Source organism: Scyliorhinus torazame, chromosome 1 (assembly GCF_047496885.1).
Source record: "Scyliorhinus torazame isolate Kashiwa2021f chromosome 1, sScyTor2.1, whole genome shotgun sequence".
NCBI lineage: Eukaryota > Metazoa > Chordata > Chondrichthyes > Carcharhiniformes > Scyliorhinidae > Scyliorhinus > Scyliorhinus torazame.
The window spans coordinates 202,762,490-202,783,148 of NC_092707.1; the positions used below are offsets into that span (position 1 = coordinate 202,762,490).

Sequence of the window (20,659 nt, forward strand, 5' to 3'; positions counted from 1 at the left end):
AATCCCAGGAAGGAAGCGGTTGCCAGGGCAATGTCCACAGAACAATCCCGCCATGTCATACTCTCTCAGCCTTGGCAACTGCGGCAAGGTGAAGTCACGAGCAGCACCAACAATTTCGGAAACAATGGTTTCAAAAGGTGCAAAAGATTAAACCCGGACTGTTCTGAAAATTATGTTCAGACGGTCATGAAGTGGAGACTGTTATTGACAATGGGTGGGGGGAGGGGGGCCAGGCTAATTCTCTGGGGATATGGGGTTCAAATCCCACTACGACAACTAGTGGAATTTAATTTAATAAACAGGGAATATAAACTTAATCTCAGTGATGGTGACCACGAAACTAGCATTGATTGTTGTAAAACCCTCATAGGATTCACTAATGTCCTTTAGGGAAGGAAATGCACCATCTTCGCCTGCTCTGGCCTACATGTCGACTCCAGACCCACAGCATTGCGAGTGACTCTTAACTGCCCCTGTGAAACTGCCCAGCAAACCACTTGGTTCAAGGGCAATTAGGGATGGGCATCAAATGCTGGCCCCGCCAACTGTAGCACCGTCAATATGACGCGAGGCAGGTTGAGGTAATGTCAATTGAAGGCTTTATTAAGCAGAACTTTATCCCCAGCAGCGTGGTTACAGAATGCAACTGCTGAGGGAAAATGGAGGGAAAAACTGGGTTCTTATACCGGCATTTCTGGGTGGAGTCCAGTAGGTGGCAGATCCTATCAGGACCTGGCATCCCTCCACCAATAGCCTGTCGACACGTGGTGTACCGTATTACCCCTAATACATACCACCACATTCACCCCTTGTTGAAAAAACTCCGGCGGGATGGTGGTTCGCATGGTGGTAGGGGTTTACAGAGTCGGTACTGTGCCGTAACTTTGAACAAAACACAAAATTATCGCTTCAACTGGGCCAACGGGCCAAACAGGGTCGGCATGATGCCATAACTATAACAAGACACAATAACTGAAAACGTTGAGAGTTAAAGTGATTCGATGAGCCGGATGGGCGCCCTGGTCGTCCTTTCCGATCGTCTCGGGCGTGGTGGTGATGGCGCTGGCTCGCGTCCCGTCGACTCTGGGAGCGTAGCGCTGTCCCCTGTGTCCTTACTCATGGGCGGGTCTGGGAGGAGAACCGAACCCCCCGGGAAGGGGGTGGCTGCGGGATGAACCGGCGGGAGTGAGGAGGTGGTGATTGGCGTTGGGGGGGTGTGGGTAGCTCCGGCGGGCGCCAGATCTCGCAGGGAGACCGTGTCCTGTCGCCCATCGGGGTACTCCACATCGGCGTATTGCGGGTTGGCGTGAAGGAGATGCACCCGTTCCACCAACGGATCTGACTTGTGCGCCCGCACATGTTTCCAGAACAGGATGGGTCCCGGAGCTGCTAGCCAGGTCGGAAGTGGCGTTCCAGAGGAGGACTTCCTAGGAAAGAGGAGGAGGCGCTCGTGAGGCGTTTGATTCGTGGTGGTGCACAGCAGGGACCAGATAGAGTGAAGGGCATCCGGGAGGACTTCCTGCCAGCGGGAAATTGGGAGGCTCCTAGACCGGAGGGCCAGCAGGACGGCCTTCCAGACCGTTCCATTCTCCCTTTCTACCTGCCCGTTCCCCCAGGGGTTGTAACCAGGGCCCGAGCTTCTGTAAGTCCCAGAGATTCTGGGTTCTTATACCAGCATTTCTCGGTGGAGTCCAGTATGTGGCAGATCCTATCAGGACCTGGCATCCCTCCACCAATAGCCTGTCGACACGTGATGTACCGTATTACCCCTAATACATACCACCACACCAACATATCCCAACAATGAATAAGGGGGAAAAAAGCAAAGACATTGATCATCCATCAGTTACTGAGGGATATCGTTTGCCAGCAGGGAAAACTACGGTCAATTCACCCCACCACCTGCTAATGGGGACCCACCAAATTTGACCAAAGTAGTCATTAAAGGGACCAGGCAGTGGATGTTTGAGGGGGTTGTTTGGGTTGGTTGTCTGCCCCCCTTCACGGTTACATTCGCACTCACATGTCCCTGGAGAGGGAGCATGCACTGTCTGCCGGTATGCTTGAGGCCTTCAGTGGCTAGCGGGCACCACTGAGGGTAGAATGCATCACCTGCCCCAGGAATATTATTTTAATTTGATTTGATAAGTTTCCATTAAAGTTTTGTTTTTTAGTGTCCTTTAAGGGATGGATCTTTACTTTTCCTTTGTTAATTAGTAATTTTGTTTCATTGTTTATGCTCAGAAGTATATACAGGACAGAGAACTTGCTTGACTAGAAGCTGATGCATTAATCCACAGTCATGGAGCACATGTCAGTAACAGTCACTAATCACGGCTGTTAACCGCCCGAAGAGGGGCTGAAAGGCGATTACAGCCCACAGCAGATATAGGATATGTCATAATATACACCAGTATATCATGGTGCAGATACACACACACTGATGGACACACAGCAAGACCAATCAACACACACAACACCGCAGCCAATCACCAGCGAGAGCACACTCACTATAAAGTCAGGGGGCATCAGAGTTCCCGCTCATTCGGGATGCAGCCTCCTACAAGGACAGAGCTTACAGCTTACAGCACAGGTCCTCACCATGTGCTGAGTGCATAGACTGGTTCGGACAGACATAGGTCTTTAGTTTAATCTAACATCGTGTTAACCCACAGTGAAAGTCTGCTCAACAGTTTCTAACTTAATAAAATAGTGTTGCACTATTTTAAGTGTTGGTGGCCTGTATGTGTTCCACGGATCCAGAGCACCCAACACATCAGGATATATTGTTATAAAAAAACAATGGGTGTCAGAGCCACAACAAGACCAGCATCAACAGAAAATGCTGGATAAACTCAGCAGGCCTGATCGTATCTGGCGAGAGCGAATTAAAGTTAACGAGCCGAATTTTCTGACTCGTGCTAACGGGGAACTTTCCCACGGGGGACCCAAGAATCGAGAACACTGCCCTCTCGATGGGTGAAATTCTCCCATTCCCCCCCTTGGCGGGTTTGATGGCAGACACGAGTGGAGAATCCAGCGAGAGCAGAAAAGTCAGAACCCCCCCCCCCGGAGGGGGAATGTCCACCACAACAACAACTGGATCCAGGTTGTCTGCAGGGGTGGTTTCTGGGGGGTAGGGCTACCCGCTTAAACATTGGCTGGTGACACTGGAGCATCACCCTCATCAAACCTCCATACACGTCCTCATGGAGTAGACTGTAGGACTTCTGAAGATGTGATTCTGATGTCTGGACCGCTCAGGTGGCTCTCTGCAATACGCACTGGTTCTCGGCAGGATCACATTGTGGTGTGCCATTCACAGGGTGGAAAAGCGGAGTCCGAAGGCTGCACTGCCGGCTTCTCCCGCCATATTTTGCAACACTTGGAGAAAAAATGGTCGAGCCCACCCCACCAGCAAACGTTGGGTCTGGACAGGTTAGGGTGCACTATATGAAGAACACCGCCGCACAACCAGAGACCCCTCACCCCCATGGAATCCCCATAGCATCCCGTCCTCCACCACAGAACCATTTCCCCTGCCTATGGTACACACCCACAGACCGCCCCCCTGCCCCGTTCCCCCCGAAGCAGTGCCCCCTGGCAGTGTCTCCCAGCACCTCCCTAGGGCACTGTCTGGGCATGACTCACTCCCCATTGGGGGTTGTACTTACCTGTGCGCCGCAGTGAGTTCGCTTTTCCCTTTCCCAGTTTTTAAAAAACCTGTTGTAAACCCTGCCGGCCTGGCATCACACCGCTGGCAGAGGGGACTTTCCGATGTGGGAGGAACGTTACAGCGGGGAGGCCAGCGAATGATGGCCCGTAATGTCCTCAGGTGGCAATCTCCGGCAGATCGCCACTCTCGACGGACTTACCACTCTGGGATTCCAAAACCCCTGTCTCGCCCAACCTTCCTCACTGGTTGAGTGAGGCAGGAGCAGCGAAGTGCATCAGCGTGGACTAACTGGGACACAGAGAGATAAGAAACGTGCCCCCTTTTAAGGCACTAGCTGCTGTGCGGGTGGTGTCTAAAGGGAAAACTAAAAGTTAATTCATTATACTCTATACTTGCCTGAATGAATGCAGCTCCAAATCAAGAAACCTGACATCATCCAGGACAAAATAGCCAACTTGACTGACACCCCATTGTCACTGTAAACATTCACAATCTCCACCACTGGCGCACAGTGACAGCAGTGAGCACCATCTACAAAATGCAGTGCAGCAAATCGCCAAGTCTCCTTTGGCAGCGCCTTCCAAACACGCAACCTGAACCACCTAGAAGGACAAGGGCAGCAGACACCTGGGAACACCACCTACATGTTCCCCACCAAGCGACTCACCATTCTTTTTTTTCAATAAATTTAGAGTACCCAATTATTTTTTTCCAAATAAGGGACATTTTAGCATGGCCAATCAACCTAACCTGCACATCTTTGGGTTGTGGGGGTGAGACCCACACAGACACAGGGAGAATGGGCAAACTCCACACGTACATTGATCCGAGGCCGGGATCGATCCCGGGTCCTCAGCACCGGCGACACACCATTCTGATTTGGAAATATATGGCCGTATCTTCACTGTTGCTGGATCAAACTCCTGGAACTCCCTCCCTAACAGCACGATGGAATGCAGCGGTCCAAGAAGGCAATTCTCCCCCAATCAGGGATAGACAATAAATGCTGACCTCGCCAGCAACATTCGCCCCATTAAAGAAAAATAATTTTGCTTTTGTAAGGCTGCTCTGTACCTGAGCTCAGTGCTCTCCTCAGACAGTGTACCCTGGATTCCAGCTCAGAGGCTGAGTGACCTTGGGTTTAAAGGGCTTTCCAGAAATCCCAATTTATGGCCAACCTGACAGGATTGTCAAATGAGATTGGCGATGGGGAAGGTGACGCCAATTAGCTCTGTGGCACAACAATATTGTGAGAGAGGAAAGGGCAATGGAATGTGACACAACATGATTGGCAGAGTCTGAGAGAGAAGAGAATGGCAGAGATCCCATTCGATAGAGAATGTCAACAGTCCAACCCAAACTCCTGCTGGATTACATAGATACATAGAACATACAGTGCAGAAGGAGGCCATTCGGCCCATCGAGTCTGCACCGACCCACTTAAGCCCTCACTTCCACCCTAACCCAATTACCCCTCCTAATCTTTTTGGACACTAAGGGCAATTTAGCATGGCCAATCTACCTAACCTGCACGTCTTTGGACTATGGGAGGAAACCGGAGCACCTGGAGGAAACCCACGCAGACACGGGGAGAACGTGCAGACTCTGCACGGTGACCCGGCGGGGAATCGAACCTGGGACCCTGGCGCTGTGAAGCCACAGTGCTATTCACTTGTGCTACCGTGCTGCGCATACAAATTCTTTTTTAAAAATAAATTTATAATACCCAATTCATTTTTTTTTCCAATTAAGGGGCAAATCAGCGTGGCCAATCTACCTACCCTGCACATCTTTGGGTTTGTGGGGGTGAGACCCACGTAGACATGGGGAGAATGTCTGCTGGATCCTATTAACAACCGTGATGTCTCCGATTGTAAGTTAAAGAGGAACAGAAACAGAACTGGATCTGTTGACCGGCACACTGGGAGAAATCAGTGCTCTTATTCAAACAGAGCCTTGGGATCCGGCATGTCCGGGGACACTGGGAGAAATCAGTGCTCTTATTCAAACAGAGCCTTGGGATCCAGCATGTCCGGGGACACAGGGAGAAATCAGTGCTCTTATTCAAACAGGGCCTTGGGATCCGGCATGTCGGGGGACACTGGGAGAAATCAGTGCTCTTATTCAAACAGAGCCTTGGGATCCGGCATGTCCGGGGACACTGGGAGAAATCAGTGCTCTTATTCAAACAGAGCCTTGGGATCTGGCATGTCCGGGGACACTGGGAGAAATCAGTGCTCTTATTCAAACAGAGCCTTGGGATCCATCATGTCCAACTGAACCTGGAGTTGAGACCTCGGTTCCACAATTTGTCTACAGGCTGTGACGGTGCTTCTGGCAAAGCAGCACTCCCTCAGTTATGAACTGGACTGGCAGCCCAGTGTACGTGCTCAAGTCTCTGTAAAGAGGCTTAAACCAATGGTGTTGGGCATCAGTGGGAATCATGGCACTCATAAACAACATGGTAAGAGTCAAGAAGTCAAGGTAGAGACAAGAGACTTGAAGCTATCCTATAGCTCTGTGGTATTGGCTGTTGGGCGAGCCAATGAGGGTTGTCAGTCTTATTAGGTGTCAGCCATGGCTAGCAGTGGATAGCACTCAGTTGTAAATTCAAGTCCCACACCAGTGACCTAAGCACATGATCTCAGTGGAGATTTCAGTACCGAGGGTGTGCTGCACTACTGGAGGTGCCGTCTTTCGGATGAGACTTAGCATTGAGACCTTGTCCTCAGATGAGTCTTGCGTTGAAACCTTGTCCGCTCTCTCCGGTGGATGCAAAAGATACTATGCCATACCATGCCACAACTGAAGAGGAGGAGGGGATTTCTCCCCAGTTTCTTGGTCAATATTTCTCTTTCAATCAAAAAATTACTGAAACTACAGATGATCTAATCGTTGTTTAATTGTTGTTTAGGCTTGGGTCACTGTCTGTGTGGAGTCTCCATGTTCACCCGTGTCTGCATGGGGTTCTTCCGGGTGCTCCGGTTTCCTCCCACAAGTCCCGAAAGACGTGCTTGTTAGGTAATTTGGACATTGTGAATTCTCCCTCAGTGTACCCGAACAGGCGCCGGAGTGTGGACGTCACCCGAGGCCCTCACCCAATGCTCCGCCTCGAATGGGCCGACTTCCTGACGGGCGTGGACACTGTGTCCTCTCACCTTTCGGAAACCTGGCGTGGCAGCTGCGGACTGTGTCCAGCGCCGCCACAGTCGGGGACGGGGGGAGCTGTGCGTTCCGCTGGCCGGGGGGGGGTTTCGGCGAGGGCTGGGAGAACTGGTCCGGGGGTGGCCAGGGGGAGTTTTCGGCAGGCTAGGTCCACGCGCGGCTGGCGCCATTTTGTACGGTGCCGCCGTCACAAGCTGCCGCTGTGCACATGCACGGCCACGGATCCGGCCATTCTCCAGCCGTATCCGCAGGTAAAGCCAGGTGCTTTACATGGCGCGGCTGCTAGCCCCGCACTGGACGGAGCATCGGTGCGGGGGCGGTGCCGACCTTTTGGTCGTAAGACCAGAGGGATCCTGCCGACATACCCGCAGAATCGGAGAATCCAGCCCTTGGTCTCAGAAACGGAGAATCCCGCCCATAATGTAAATGCAAGTTCTTCAGTGCTGCATTTACTGTCTTTATTCTCTTATCGAAGCCGTTTCAGCTCAATGTGGAATTGTGCGTGGGAAGAATGGGAGGTGAAGGGAATTGATGGTCTGTTGCAATTTGATGTGATGACTTTAGGCACTATTGGTGCTCAGACAATAATTAATCTGATTCAAGGTTTACAGCTAGTCCCTAGTTAAGATGGTGCCTGTTTACAAATGGACACCCGGTAAAGGTAGGCGGGACCCACGATGATGCATTGAAACTGGCCAGGAATGTAACTCTCAGGACCAGTGATATAAGCACACAGAGTGGACCAAGTTCTCAGGCCGTAGATCAACATAAACACCTCACCGCCTCAACATATAGTAAAAGTAAAGTCACCATCACCCCAGATGACCTTTGAGGGCGGGGGGGTGGGGGGCTGACTGATGGTGATTTAACCTGAGGATCACCACACCTCAGGCGAGGGGCAGGCGAGGAACAAGGGCTGAGGAGGCGTCTCCTTCCTGAATAACCTCAGCCAGTACAGGACTTGAACCCACGCTGCTGGCATAACCAGCTGTCCAGCCAACTGAGCTAAACCATCAACCTCAACATATACAGGTGGAGAGGAAACCAGATTTTCTAAATACGCCATTATGACAGGCAGGAATTTGTGTTTGCACCCTGCTGCAGAATGACCTTGAGATGCACAGCATCCTCCTTGTTCCTCATTGGCTGAGGCAGCAGTCTGTTTCAAATGGGACAGTAGCATTGAATTCACAGAATCAATGTTGAATATCATCTTCCAAGCTTGTGTTTTCACCTCAGCAAGTCTTCACACTTACACTCTCAGCAGTTTTAATATTAAACCATTAGATGCTTTGTTATCTCACTAGAGTTGGCACAGAGGCAGGCTCCACATCGAACAAGCTGACTTGACGTTTCTGTTGCCCACTGAGGTGTGAGCTGCAGGCTGGCAGTCCAGCGAACTCCACCATTAACCCTTTCAGTGCAGAGCTCTCTGGCTCGTTGCCGATGCCCAGCAAGGCCACAGGCCTGTCTCGGTAAGAACGCCAAGTAGCTGTATGGGCAGGTTCTTTGAAGGGGTGGAGGACAGGTGTGGGTGGTGTGCGGGAGGGCCCGCAAATCATGTCCACGTGTTTTGGGCATGTCCAAGGCTTGGGCGGTTTTGGCAGGGTTTTGCCAATGTCATGTTAACGGTATTGAAGCCACGGGTGGTTCAGAGTCCAAAGTGGCGATTTTTGGTGCGTCGGAAGACCTGGAAGTCTAGAGGGCGAGAGAGGCTGATGTCTTGGCCTTTGCCTCCCTGGTAGCCCGGGGCCGGATCTTATTGGCGTGGAGGGACTCGGAACCCCGGAATCAGGGGTATGGATTAGTGACATGGCCGGGTTTCTCAGGCTTGAGAAGATCAGGTTCTCCCTGAGGGGATCGATGTTAGGGTTCGCCTGAAGGTGGCAGCCGTTTATCGACATCTTTGGGGAAAATTAAGCTGTCAGCAGATTTCACTGTCCATGTGGAGTTTGCACATTCTCCCCATGTCTGCGTGGGTTTCACCCCCACAACCCAAAAAATGTGCTGGTTAGGTGGATTGGCCATACTAACTTGTCCCTCAATTGGAAATAAAAAGTAATTGGGTATTCTACATTTTTTTTAAAAGAGTCACAATAATCTGCAGCAGGGCAAATCGAGGAATCCAGGAGCTCAGTAGCTTTGAGGACTAACTCTGCATTTCCACAGTTTTTTCAGAACATGGTTATATCCACCCGCCCGGTATTTGTGTGAAGCAGCACTTGGCAACTCACCCTCCACTGGAAAAAAAAACCCTTTATTTACGCGAAGGAGATAGAACTTATCTGGGATAAAGAAACCTCTTCATAGGAAATAAAATTAATCTGAGTCCACAGGCCAGCCAGTAAATAATATGTAAAATGAATTCAGCTCCCCCCCCCCCCCACCTGCCAAGCATGCCATTCTTTCATTCTTTACCCATAAGTAGCTATGGGGAGGTGGAGGGGGGGGGGGGGGGGGGCAGCGACTACTGCTAACACTGCCACAATTACCCCAGTTCCCATCATTAATCCTGGCACCTCTCATGCTGAGTTTGATGTGAGCACTGTTACCACTACACTTACACTAGTTTTTAACATAGCAACCGTCACAACAGGCAGAACATGGACAGCAAGCGAGGAAGGAAGAGATTAAGGGCCTAACCGCAAACTCAGTCGAAGAGATGAGTGTGGAAAAGATTTTTAAAGGAAGAAAAGAAGAGAAAGGGAGTTGGGAGGGAGGAGTGCTAGAGAGAAGGACAGGAAGGATAAGCAGACGACAGGGAAGAAGTAAAGCTGGCAGAGGCTACAGAGGAGGTGGTGTGGAGAGGTGGGCAGGGGGACGGCTTTTAGATGAGAACAGGGATGGGACTTCCGGGTGCGGCGATGACCAGCTGAGTCGCACGTTTCAGCAGCTCCCAGTGAAACGGACTTTTGGGCTCTTGATAGGAGCACCAACGGCAATTTTGACGGCTAAAAACACTGTGCGGTAAACCAGAAGGGAATCCCCCCTGGATATGGATGGAAAAAGGAGGAGAGAGTGGCCAGATTGCAGTGGATCCTTTAGAACAGCGGCAAGGAAGGCAAGCAAAAACCAAGATGGCGTCGGAAGGTGGCAGTTTAACATGGGGCCCTGAACAACAAGAGTTCTTGAAATGCTGTGTGGAAGAGCTCAAAAAGGAAATGAAGAAAGAGCTGTTGGCCCCGATACTACAGGCGATCGAAGGGCTAAAGGAGGAACAAAAGACCCAGGAGCGGGAGCTTCGGGTCGTGAAGGCAAAGGCAGCCGAGAATGAGGACGACATACAGGGCCTGGTGGTGAAGACGGAGACGCGTGAGGCACATCAGAAACGATGTGTGGAAAGGTTGGAGGCACTGGAGAACAACGCAAGGAGGAACAACCTGAGGATTCTTGGTCTTCCTGAAGGTGCGGAGGGAGCGGACGTCGGGGCATATGTGAGCACGATGCTGCACTCGTTAATGGGAGCGGAGGCCCCGGCGGGTCCGTTGGAGGTGGAAGGAGCATACCGAGTGATGGCGCGAGGACCGAGAGCAGGAGAAATTCCCAGAGCCATAGTGGTGAGATTCCTCCGTTTTAAGGATAGAGAAATGGTCCTTAGATGGGCAAAGAAAACTTGGAGCAGTAAATGGGAGAACGCGGTGATCCGCGTTTATCAAGACTGGAGTGCGGAGGTGGTGAGAAGGAGGGCAAGCTTTAATCGGGCCAAGGCGGTGCTTCATAAAAAGAAGATAAAATTTGGAATGCTGCAACCGGCAAGACTGTGGGTCACATATCGAGGGAGGCACCACTACTTTGAGACGGCGGATGAAGCGTGAGCTTTTATTGTGGAAGAAAAACTGGAATGAGTGGGTTATTAAAAAGAATGTTTGAACAAAGTGGTGGGGGCGAATGTGGGGGGCGAAGAGGGGGGTTAAAAAGGGGGGAAAGAGGAGTTTTATGTACTAATCCTGCGATGTGGTAACTTTTCTCTCTTCCACAGGTGGTGATGGGGGGAGGAGGGGAGGTGGAGGAGATGGGGCGTTGGCCATTGGGGGCGGGGCCAAGGGAGAAGCGCGGGCTTGGTTCCCGCGCTATGATAATCATGGCGGGAATAGAGAAGCAGGAAGGAGGGGGTGTCGCACGGTGCGAGCGGAGGTCACGGGGGGAAGCCGAGGTCGGCCAGAGTTTGCTGACTTCTGGGAGCAACATGGGGGGAGTAATTACGCTAGCGGGGATCTAGTGGGGGGGGTGGGAGGGGGGAATTACTGGGTTGCTGCTGCTGGGGAGAGGGGGGAGCTGGTATGGGAGGGGATGGGTGGGGGGGCACCGCCTGGGGGAGATACAGCTGCGTGGGAACCGGGTGAGGAGCTGGAAAAAGGGGATGGCTAATCGACAAGGGGGGCGGTTAGGAAGCCCCCCAACCCGGCTGATCACGTGGAACGTGAGAGGGCTGAACGGGCCGATAAAGAGGGCACGGGTACTCGCACACCTTAAGAAACTTAAGGCAGATGTGGTTATGTTACAGGAAACGCACCTGAAACTGATAGACCAGGTTAGGCTACGCAAAGGATGGGTGGGGCAGGTGTTCCATTCGGGGCTAGATGCGAAAAACAGGGGGGTGGCTATATTAGTGGGGAAGCGGGTAATGTTCGAGGCAAAGACTATAGTGGCGGATAACGGGGGCAGATACGTGATGGTGAGTGGCAAACTACAGGGGGAGACGGTGGTTTTGGTAAACGTATATGCCCCGAACTGGGATGATGCCAATTTTATGAGGCGGATGCTAGGACGCATTCCGGACCTAGAGATGGGAAAGCTGATAATGGGGGGAGATTTTAATACGGTGTTGAAACCAGGGCTGGATAGGTCGAAGTCCAGGACTGGAAGGAGGCCGGCAGCAGCCAAGGTACTTAAAGATTTTATGGAGCAGATGGGAGGTGTAGACCCGTGGAGATTTAGCAGACCTAGGAGTAAGGAGTTCTCGTTTTTCTCCTATGTCCATAAAGTCGACTCGCGAATAGACTTTTTTGTGCTGGGAAGGGCGTTGATCCCGAAGGTGAGGGGAACGGAGTATACGTCTATAGCCATTTCGGATCACGCTCCACACTGGGTAGACTGGGAGGAAACAGGAGGGCGCCCACCCTGGAGAATGGACATAGGACTAATGGCAGATGAGGGGGTGTGTCTAAGGGTGAGGGGGTGCATTGAAAAGTACTTGGAACTCAATGATAATGGGGAGGTCCAGGTGGGAGTGGTCTGGGAGGCGTTGAAGGCGGTGGTTAGAGGGGAGCTGATATCAATAAGGGCACATAAAGGGAAGCAGGAGAGTAAGGAACGGGAGAGGTTGCTGCAAGAACTTTTGAGGGTGGACAGACAATATGCGGAAGCACCGGAGGAGGGACTGTACAGGGAAAGGCAAAGGCTACATGTAGAATTTGACTTGCTGACTACGGGCACTGCAGAGGCACAATGGAGGAAGGCACAGGGTGTACAGTACGAATATGGGGAGAAGGCGAGCAGGTTGCTGGCACACCAATTGAGAAAAGGGGAGCAGCGAGGGAAATAGGGGGAGTGAGGGATGAGGAAGGAGAGATGGAGCGGGGAGCGGAGAGAGTGAATGGAGTGTTCAAGACATTTTATAAAAAATTATATGAAGCTCAACCCCCGGATGGGAGGGAGAGAATGATGGGCTTTTTGGATCGGCTGGAATTTCCCAAGGTGGAAGAGCAGGAAAGGGTGGGACTGGGAGCACAGATCGAGGTAGAAGAAGTGGTGAAAGGAATTAGGAGCATGCAGGCGGGAAAGGCCCCGGGACCGGATGGATTCCCAGTCGAATTCTATAGAAAATATGTGGACTTGCTCGCCCCGGTATTGACGAGGACCTTTAATGAGGCAAAGGAAAGGGGACAACTGCCCCCGACTATGTCTGAAGCAACGATATCGCTTCTCTTAAAGAAGGAAAAGTACCCGCTACAATGCGGGTCCTATAGACCTATTTCCCTCCTAAATGTAGATGCCAAGATCCTGGCCAAGGTAATGGCAATGAGAATAGAGGAATGTGTCCCGGGGGTGGTCCACGAGGACCAAACTGGGTTTGTGAAGGGGAGACAGCTGAACACGAATATACGGAGGCTGTTAGGGGTAATGATGATGGCCCCACCAGAGGGGGAAACGGAGATAGTAGTGGCGATGGATGCCGAGAAAGCATTTGATAGAGTGGAGTGGGATTATTTGTGGGAGGTGTTGAGGAGATTTGGTTTTGGAGAGGGGTATGTTAGATGGGTGCAGCTGTTGTATAGGGCCCCGATGGCGAGCGTGGTCACGAATGGACGGGGATCTGCATATTTTCGGCTCCATAGAGGGACAAGGCAGGGATGCCCTCTGTCCCCATTATTGTTTGCACTGGCGATTGAGCCCCTGGCGATAGCGTTGAGGGGTTCCAAGAAGTGGAGGGGAGTACTTAGAGGAGGAGAAGAGCACCGGGTATCTTTGTATGCGGACGATTTGCTACTATACGTGGCAGACCCGGCGGAGGGGATGCCAGAAATAATGCGGATACTTGGGGAGTTTGGGGATTTTTCAGGGTATAAATTGAACATGGGGAAAAGTGAGTTGTTTGTGGTGCATCCAGGGGAGCAGAGTAGAGAAATAGAGGACCTACCGTTGAGGAAGGTAACAAGGGACTTTCGTTACCTGGGGATCCAGATAGCCAAGAATTGGGGCACATTGCATAGGTTAAATTTAACGCGGTTGGTGGAACAAATGGAGGAGGATTTCAAGAGATGGGATATGGTATCCCTGTCACTGGCAGGGAGGGTGCAGGCGGTTAAGATGGTGGTCCTCTCGAGATTCCTCTTTGTGTTTCAGTGCCTCCTGGTGGTGATCACGAAGGCTTTTTTAAAAAGGATTGAAAAGAGCATCATAGGTTTTGTGTGGGCCGGGAAGACCCCGAGAGTGAGGAGGGGATTCTTACAGCGTAGCAGGGATAGGGGGGGGCTGGCACTACCGAGCCTAAGTGAGTTTTATTGGGCCGCTAATATTTCAATGGTGAGTAAGTGGATGGGAGAGGAGGAGGGAGCTGCGTGGAAGAGATTAGAGAGGGCGTCCTGTAGGGGGACTAGCCTACAGGCTATGGTGACAGCCCCATTGCCGTTCTCACCAAGGAACTACACCACAAGCCCGGTGGTGGTGGCTACACTGAAGATTTGGGGACAGTGGAGACTGCATAGGGGAGGGACTGGAGCCTTGGGGGGTCCCCGATAAGAAACAACCATAGGTTTGCCCCGGGGGGAATGGATGGGGGATATGGAATGTGGCAAAGAGCAGGAATAACGCAACTGAAAGATCTGTTTGTGGATGGGAAGTTCGCGAGTCTGGGAGCGCTGACCGAGAAATATGGGTTGCCCCAAGGGAATGCATTCAGGTATATGCAACTGAGGGCTTTTGCGAGGCAACAGGTGAGGGAATTCCCGCAGCTCCCGACACAAGAGGTGCAGGACAGAGTGATCTCAAAGACATGGGTGGGGGATGGTATGGTGTCAGATATATATAGGGAAATGAGGGACGAAGGGGAGACTATGGTAGATGAACTAAAAGGGAAATGGGAAGAAGAGCTGGGGGAGGAGATCGAGGAGGGGCTGTGGGCAGATGCCCTAAGCAGGGTAAACTCGTCGTCCTCGTGTGCCAGGCTAAGCCTGATTCAGTTTAAGGTATTACACAGGGCGCATATGACTGGAGCACGGCTCAGTAAATTTTTTGGGGTGGAGGATAGGTGTGCGAGGTGCTCGAGAAGCCCAGCGAATCATGCCCATATGTTTTGGTCATGCCCGGCACTACAGGGGTTTTGGATGGGGGTGACAAAGGTGCTTTCAAAAGTAGTGGGGGTCTGGGTCGAACCAAGCTGGGGGTTGGCTATATTTGGGGTTGCACAAGAGCCGGGACTGCAGGAGGCGAGAGAGGCCGATGTTTTGGCCTTTGCGTCCCTAGTAGCCCGGCGCAGGATATTGTTAATGTGGAAAGAAGCCAAGCCCCCGGGGGTGGAGACCTGGATAAATGACATGGCAGGGTTTAGAAAGCTAGAGCGGATTAAGTTCGTTCTAAGGGGGTCGGCTCAAGGGTTCACCAGGCGGTGGCAACCGTTCGTCGAATACCTCGCAGAAAGATAGATGGAATGGAAAAAAGAAGGCAGCAGCAGCAGCCCAGGATCGGGGGGGGGGGGGGGGGGGGGGGGGGGGAGGTGGAGGAACCAGAAGGACTCTCAGGGTTGTTAATATATATAATATGTATAGGTCGTTGCGACAGATAATTATATATTGGACTGTTAAATTATATTTTTGGAGAGTGTTACTTGTGATAAGGCAGTTGCCAATTAGGGTTAGTTTTCATTTTTGTTATTTATTATTTATTCATTTTCTGTTTATAAAATAGGTCATTGTTATTTGTGTTGTTATAATATTGTGTAAAGGATGCACAATGTACTGTGTTGGTTGACCAAAAATTTTCAATAAAATATTTATAATAAAAAAAAGATGAGAGCAGGGATTTGATGCGTTGGGAACCAACCGAATGACCGGCTGCTCTATAGCCACAGCAGCACCGGTCAGCAGTGGTGGCCACGACTGGGACTACAGGCAGTCGCCCAACACCCAGGAGTCCTTGCACAGCCCGGGTCAGGGATCACGAAGAGGAGGGAGGAAGGGCTGGGCTTAGAGGCTGAGGGGGGTAAATGACCACTGGAGACTGGAGAATAGGAGGTGCAAATTATGGGCCCAGGGAAGGAGATCCCACCCTCTAGCCTGACCCCAGCCTGCACAGCTAAAGTTGCTAGGCTTCTCTCATGGCTTTAAAAAAAACGGGTGATGGTGGAATGAGGCCCTTTTGTGCTGTACAATTAGCCACTGAAGGACCTCAGTTCACCAGGGGGATGGCTGCCTGACCCCTTGCCCAACCTCCATAAAATTTGTGGGGGGCTGGGGGGCTATGCGACCCAACAGACCAACTGTTGGATTTACGTGAGCCCCACCTTTAAATACTGCCCGTCAGCAGCAATAAAATCCACCTCAACGGGGTTGGTGTCAGTCACTGAGGAACGGGGGGGTGAGGGTCAGAGAGGAGGGGGTGACGTCCAGAGAGAACGGGGGGGGGGAAGGACGGGCAGTAAGGGGGGGTGACGGGCAGTGAGGGGGGATGGGCAGTGAGGGGGGATGGGCAGTGAGGGGGGATGGGCGGTGAGGGGTGATGGGCAGTGAGGGGGGATGGGCAGTGAGGGGGGACGGGCAGTGAGGGGGGATGGGCAGAGAGGGGGGATGGGCAGAGAGGGGGGATGGGCAGTGAGGGGTGATGGGCAGTATGGTGGGGGGGAATAGGCAGTGAGCAGGGGGGTAACGGGCAGTGTGGTGGGGGGGTAACAGGCAGTGTGGTGGGGGGGTAATGGGCAGTGTGGTGGGGAGGGTAACAGGCAGTGTGGTGGGGGGGTAACGGGCAGTGTGGTGGGGGGGTAACAGGCAGTGTGGTGGGGGGGTAATGGGCAGCGTGGTGGGGGGGTGACGGGCAGTGTGGTGGGGGGGTGACGGGCAGTGTGGTGGGGGGTAACGGGCAGTGTGGTGGGGGGGTAACGGGCAGTGTGGTGGGGGGGTGACGGGCAGTGTGGTGGGGGGGTAAGGGGCAGTGTGGTGGGGGGGGTGACGGGCAGTGTGGTGGGGGGGTGACGGGCAGTGTGGTGGGGGGGGTAACGGGCAGTGTGGTGGGGGGTGACGGGCAGTGTGGTGGGGGGGCGACAGGCAATGTGGTGGGGGGGTAACGGGCCGTGTGGTGGGGGGGTAACGGGCAGTGTGGTGGGGGGTGACGGGCAGTGTGGTGGGGTGGGCGACGGGCAGTGTGTTGGGGGGGTGACGGGCAGTGTAGTGGGGGGTGACGGGCAATGTGGTGGGGGTAATGGGCAATGTGGTGGGGGGGTAAGGGGAAGAGTGGTGGGGGGTGATGGGCAGTGTGGTGGGGGGTGACGGGCAGTCTGGTGAGGGGGTAATGGGCAGTGTGGTGGGCGGGTGACGGGCAGTGTGGTGGGGGGTAACGGGCAGTGTGGTGGGGGGGTGACGGGCAGTGTGGTGGGAGGGTAACAGGCAGTATGGTGGGGGGGTAACGGGCAGTGTGGTGGGGGGGTGACGGGCAGTGTGTACGGGGGGGGTGATGGGCAGTGTGGCGGGGGGGTAATGGGCAATGTGGTAGGGGGGTAATGGGCAGAGTGGTGGGGGGGTTAACGGGAAGAGTGGTGGGGGGGGTAACGGGAAGAGTGGTGGGGGGGGTAACGGGAAGAGTGGTGGGGGGGTAATGGGCAGTCTGGTGAGGGGGTAACGGGCAGTGTGGTGGGGGGGTAACGGGCAGTGTGGTGGGGGGTGCCGGGCAGTGTGGTGGGGGGGTGACGGGCAATGTGATAGGGGGGTAATGGGCAGTGTGGTGGGGGGGGTAACGGGAAGAGTGGTGGGGGGGTAATGGGCAGTGTGGTGGGCGGGTGACGGGCAGTGTGGTGGGGGGTAACGGGCAGTGTGGTGGGGGGTTGACGGGCAGTGTGGTGAAGGGGTGGTGGGCAGTGTGGTGGGGGGGTGGGGGGCACTGTGGTGGGGGGGTGGCGGGCAGTGTGGTGGGGGGGTGGCGGGCAGTGTGGTGGGGGGGTGACGGGCAGTGTGGTGGGGGGGTGACGGGCAGTGTGGTGGGGGTGGCGGGCAGTGTGGTGGGGGGGTGACGGGCTGTTTGGAGTGGGGGTGACAGGCAGTGTGGTGGGGGTGGCGGGCAGTGTGGTGGGGGGGTGGCGGGCATTGTGGTGGGGGGGGTGATGGTCAGTGTGGTGGGGGGGTGACGGGCAGTCTGGTGGGGTGGTGGCGGGCAGTGTGGTGGGGGTGGCGGGCAGTGTGGTGGGGGGGGGAGTGATGGTCAGTGTGGTGGGGGGGTGATGGGCACTGTGGTGGGGGTGTGACGGGCAGTGTGGTGGGGGGGTAACGGGCAGTGTGGTGGGGGTGGGTGATGGTCAGTGTGGTGGGGGGGTGATGGGCAGTGTGGTGGGGGGGTGACGGGCAGTGTGGTGGGAGGGTAAAAGGCAGTGTGGTGGGGGGGTAACGGGCAGTGTGGCGGAGGGGTGACGGGCAATGTGGCGGAGGGGTGACAGGCAGAGAGGAGGGGTGACGGGCTGTTTGGAGTGGGGGTGACAGGCAGTGTGGTGGGGGTGGCGGGCAGTGTGGTGGGGGGGTGGCGGGCATTGTGGTGGGGGGGTAACGGGCAGTGTGGTGGGGGGGGTGGCGGGCAGTGTGGTGGGGGGGGGTGATGGTCAGTGTGGTGGGGGGGTGACGGGCAGTCTGGTGGGGTGGTGGCGGGCAGTGTGGTGGGGGTGGCGGGCAGTGTGGTGGGGGGGGGAGTGATGGTCAGTGTGGTGGGGGGGTGATGGGCACTGTGGTGGGGGGGGTGACGGGCAGTGTGTACGGGGGGGTGACGGGCATTGTGGTGGGGGTGTGACGGGCAGTGTGGTGGGGGGGTAACGGGCAGTGTGGTGGGGGTGGGTGATGATCAGTGTGGTGGGGGGGTGATGGGCAGTGTGGTGGGGGGGTGACGGGCAGTGTGGTGGGAGGGTAAAAGGCAGTGTGGTGGGGGGGTAACGGGCAGTGTGGCGGGGGGGTGACGGGCAATGTGGCGGAGGGGTGACAGGCAGAGAGGAGGGGTGACGGGCTGTTTGGAGTGGGGATGACAGGCAGTGTGTACGGGGGGGGTGACGATCAGTGAGGGGGTGATGGGCAATGAGGGGGATGACAGGCAGTGTGTACGGGGGTGACGGGCAATGGTGACGGGCAACGGTGACTGCTTACATCCCGGGGAAAAATACAAATAACAAGTGGAAAAACTAGCTTTACTTAACCATCTTGCTCCTGTGACACAGCAGGACCCAAAACGCTGCTATATGAGACATCATCACAAACATTCTCTGATCTCAAACACTACTATACAATGGTTTGTGTCAATGTATAATGAGGCTCACACTGTTCACCCACTGAATAATACAGCTTTGTTTCATGTTTTTATTATCAGAGCACAAGAGCTTTGCCATTAAAGGAAGAATTGTACATTGAATAGATCAACTGTGTTTTAATAAACAGCATCCTAAATGAACTATCTAATGGCTGCATGAATATTTATGGAGTTATTCACCAATCTGGATTTCAAAATGAGCGGCAGCTCCATTGACTGAAGACAGTTAAATTACCGAGGAACCTGGCTGGGCAACAGAGGCCGAAAGAGGTAGAGGAACCAAAATGGGAGAGGCACACAGAGGGGCAGAATTATAAGGGGCAGCAGGTGGCACAGTGGTTAGCACTGGGACTGCGGCGCTGAGGACCCGGGTCCGAATCCCGGCTCTGGGTCACTGTCCGTGTGGAGTTTGCACATTCTCCCCGTGTCTGCGTGGGTTTCACCCCCACAACCCAAAGATGTGCAGGTTAGGTGGATTGGGCACGCTAAATTGCCCCTTAATTGGAAAAAGTTAATAAAAAATAATAACTGGGTACTCCAAATGTAAAAAAAAAAGAATTATAGAATCACAGAATGAGGCCACTCGGCCTGCCGTGTTCCGGCTGGCTCTCTGCAAGAGCAGTTCATCTAGTGCCACTCCCAAGCCTTGTCCCAGCTCTCCTACAAATCTTTCCTCTTCAGAGGAAGTTCCCTTGGGAAAACCATGATTAAATCTGACTCAACCGCACTCTGAGGCAGTGCATTCAGATCCTAGTCACTCAGATTCCTGCTCGTATGAGGTGGGTTGCAGGGGGGCTCCCGAGGACCCCCGAACAGGTGAGTTGGGGCATTGGGGGCGGGTCACTTGTCAGAGCTCCTCAGAGCAGGAAATGACGCTAAGTGCGGCCTGGGGGGCATTCCCCGCCGAAGCACGAAAACAAGGCAGAATTCCTTCAGATGACGGGGTCATTCTCAGCGCTATTTTGGTTAGATCGCGCCCATAATTATTTTTGGAGAGATGCAAAGAGTCATTGTGGAGAGAGGCAACCCAAAAAAATGTGTGACAGTGAGAAAGAGAGAGCAATGCTCCACACGCTAGAGGCAAATCTTAAAAACAAGCAGCTTGCAATTCATCCAATTACATGTACAAAGCAAATCAGCTCAATACCTCACATTGTCTCCCATAACCACAGCGCTCCCGTATCACAGAGCCAGCATTCTGGGTGATGGGAGCTCCCAAAAGTGCCTCCCATCTCAGTCAATCATCCACTGAAGCCAACCTATGCCAGACCAGAGAATCGCCCACTCCATCCATCTCAAAGACAAGTGTCAATCAACAACAGGATTCAACAGCAGCAAGGGGGAAACTAATCTCCCTCCAGAGATTCAATGAGTTTCATTGAAAATTAAACTTCAATCTTTTAAACATTAAAATGGAAAATAAATTGAAATGCAAGCAAGTGAACATTCCTGGGATGTCGCAAAGAGACTGCAGTTGTTTGTGTCGAGGTGTTGGAATAGCTGTTTGTAGTTGCCATCGCAATCATCTTGCTTTCAGACACTCTCATTCTTTAAACCTAAGCCAATGATTGGAAGAAGTCACAAAAGTGGGGCCTCAGCCTTTTCCATTGATGGAATTTTAAAATTCCAGCTAAAATATTGATGGCCGGGATTCTCCGCAGGCATTATTCTCCGTTATGCCGGCGCCCGGGGGTATCCCGGTGGTGTGGGGCTGCCCCACAATGGGAAACCTCATTGACCGGACGGCGTAATGGAGAATCCCGCCGGCCGGTTGGGCAGAAATGTGGTGGGGAGGGGCGGAGAGTCCAGCCGTTATTCAGAACTCAATGC

General features: G+C 53.5%; 1 protein-coding gene across 6 annotated transcripts in view; it reads right to left on the minus strand.

The window, feature by feature from the left end:
- map7d1a (MAP7 domain containing 1a) overlaps positions 1-20,659 on the minus strand; it is a 407,069-nt gene that overhangs the window by 132,294 nt on the left and 254,116 nt on the right. The gene's annotated exons all lie outside the window — the stretch shown is intronic.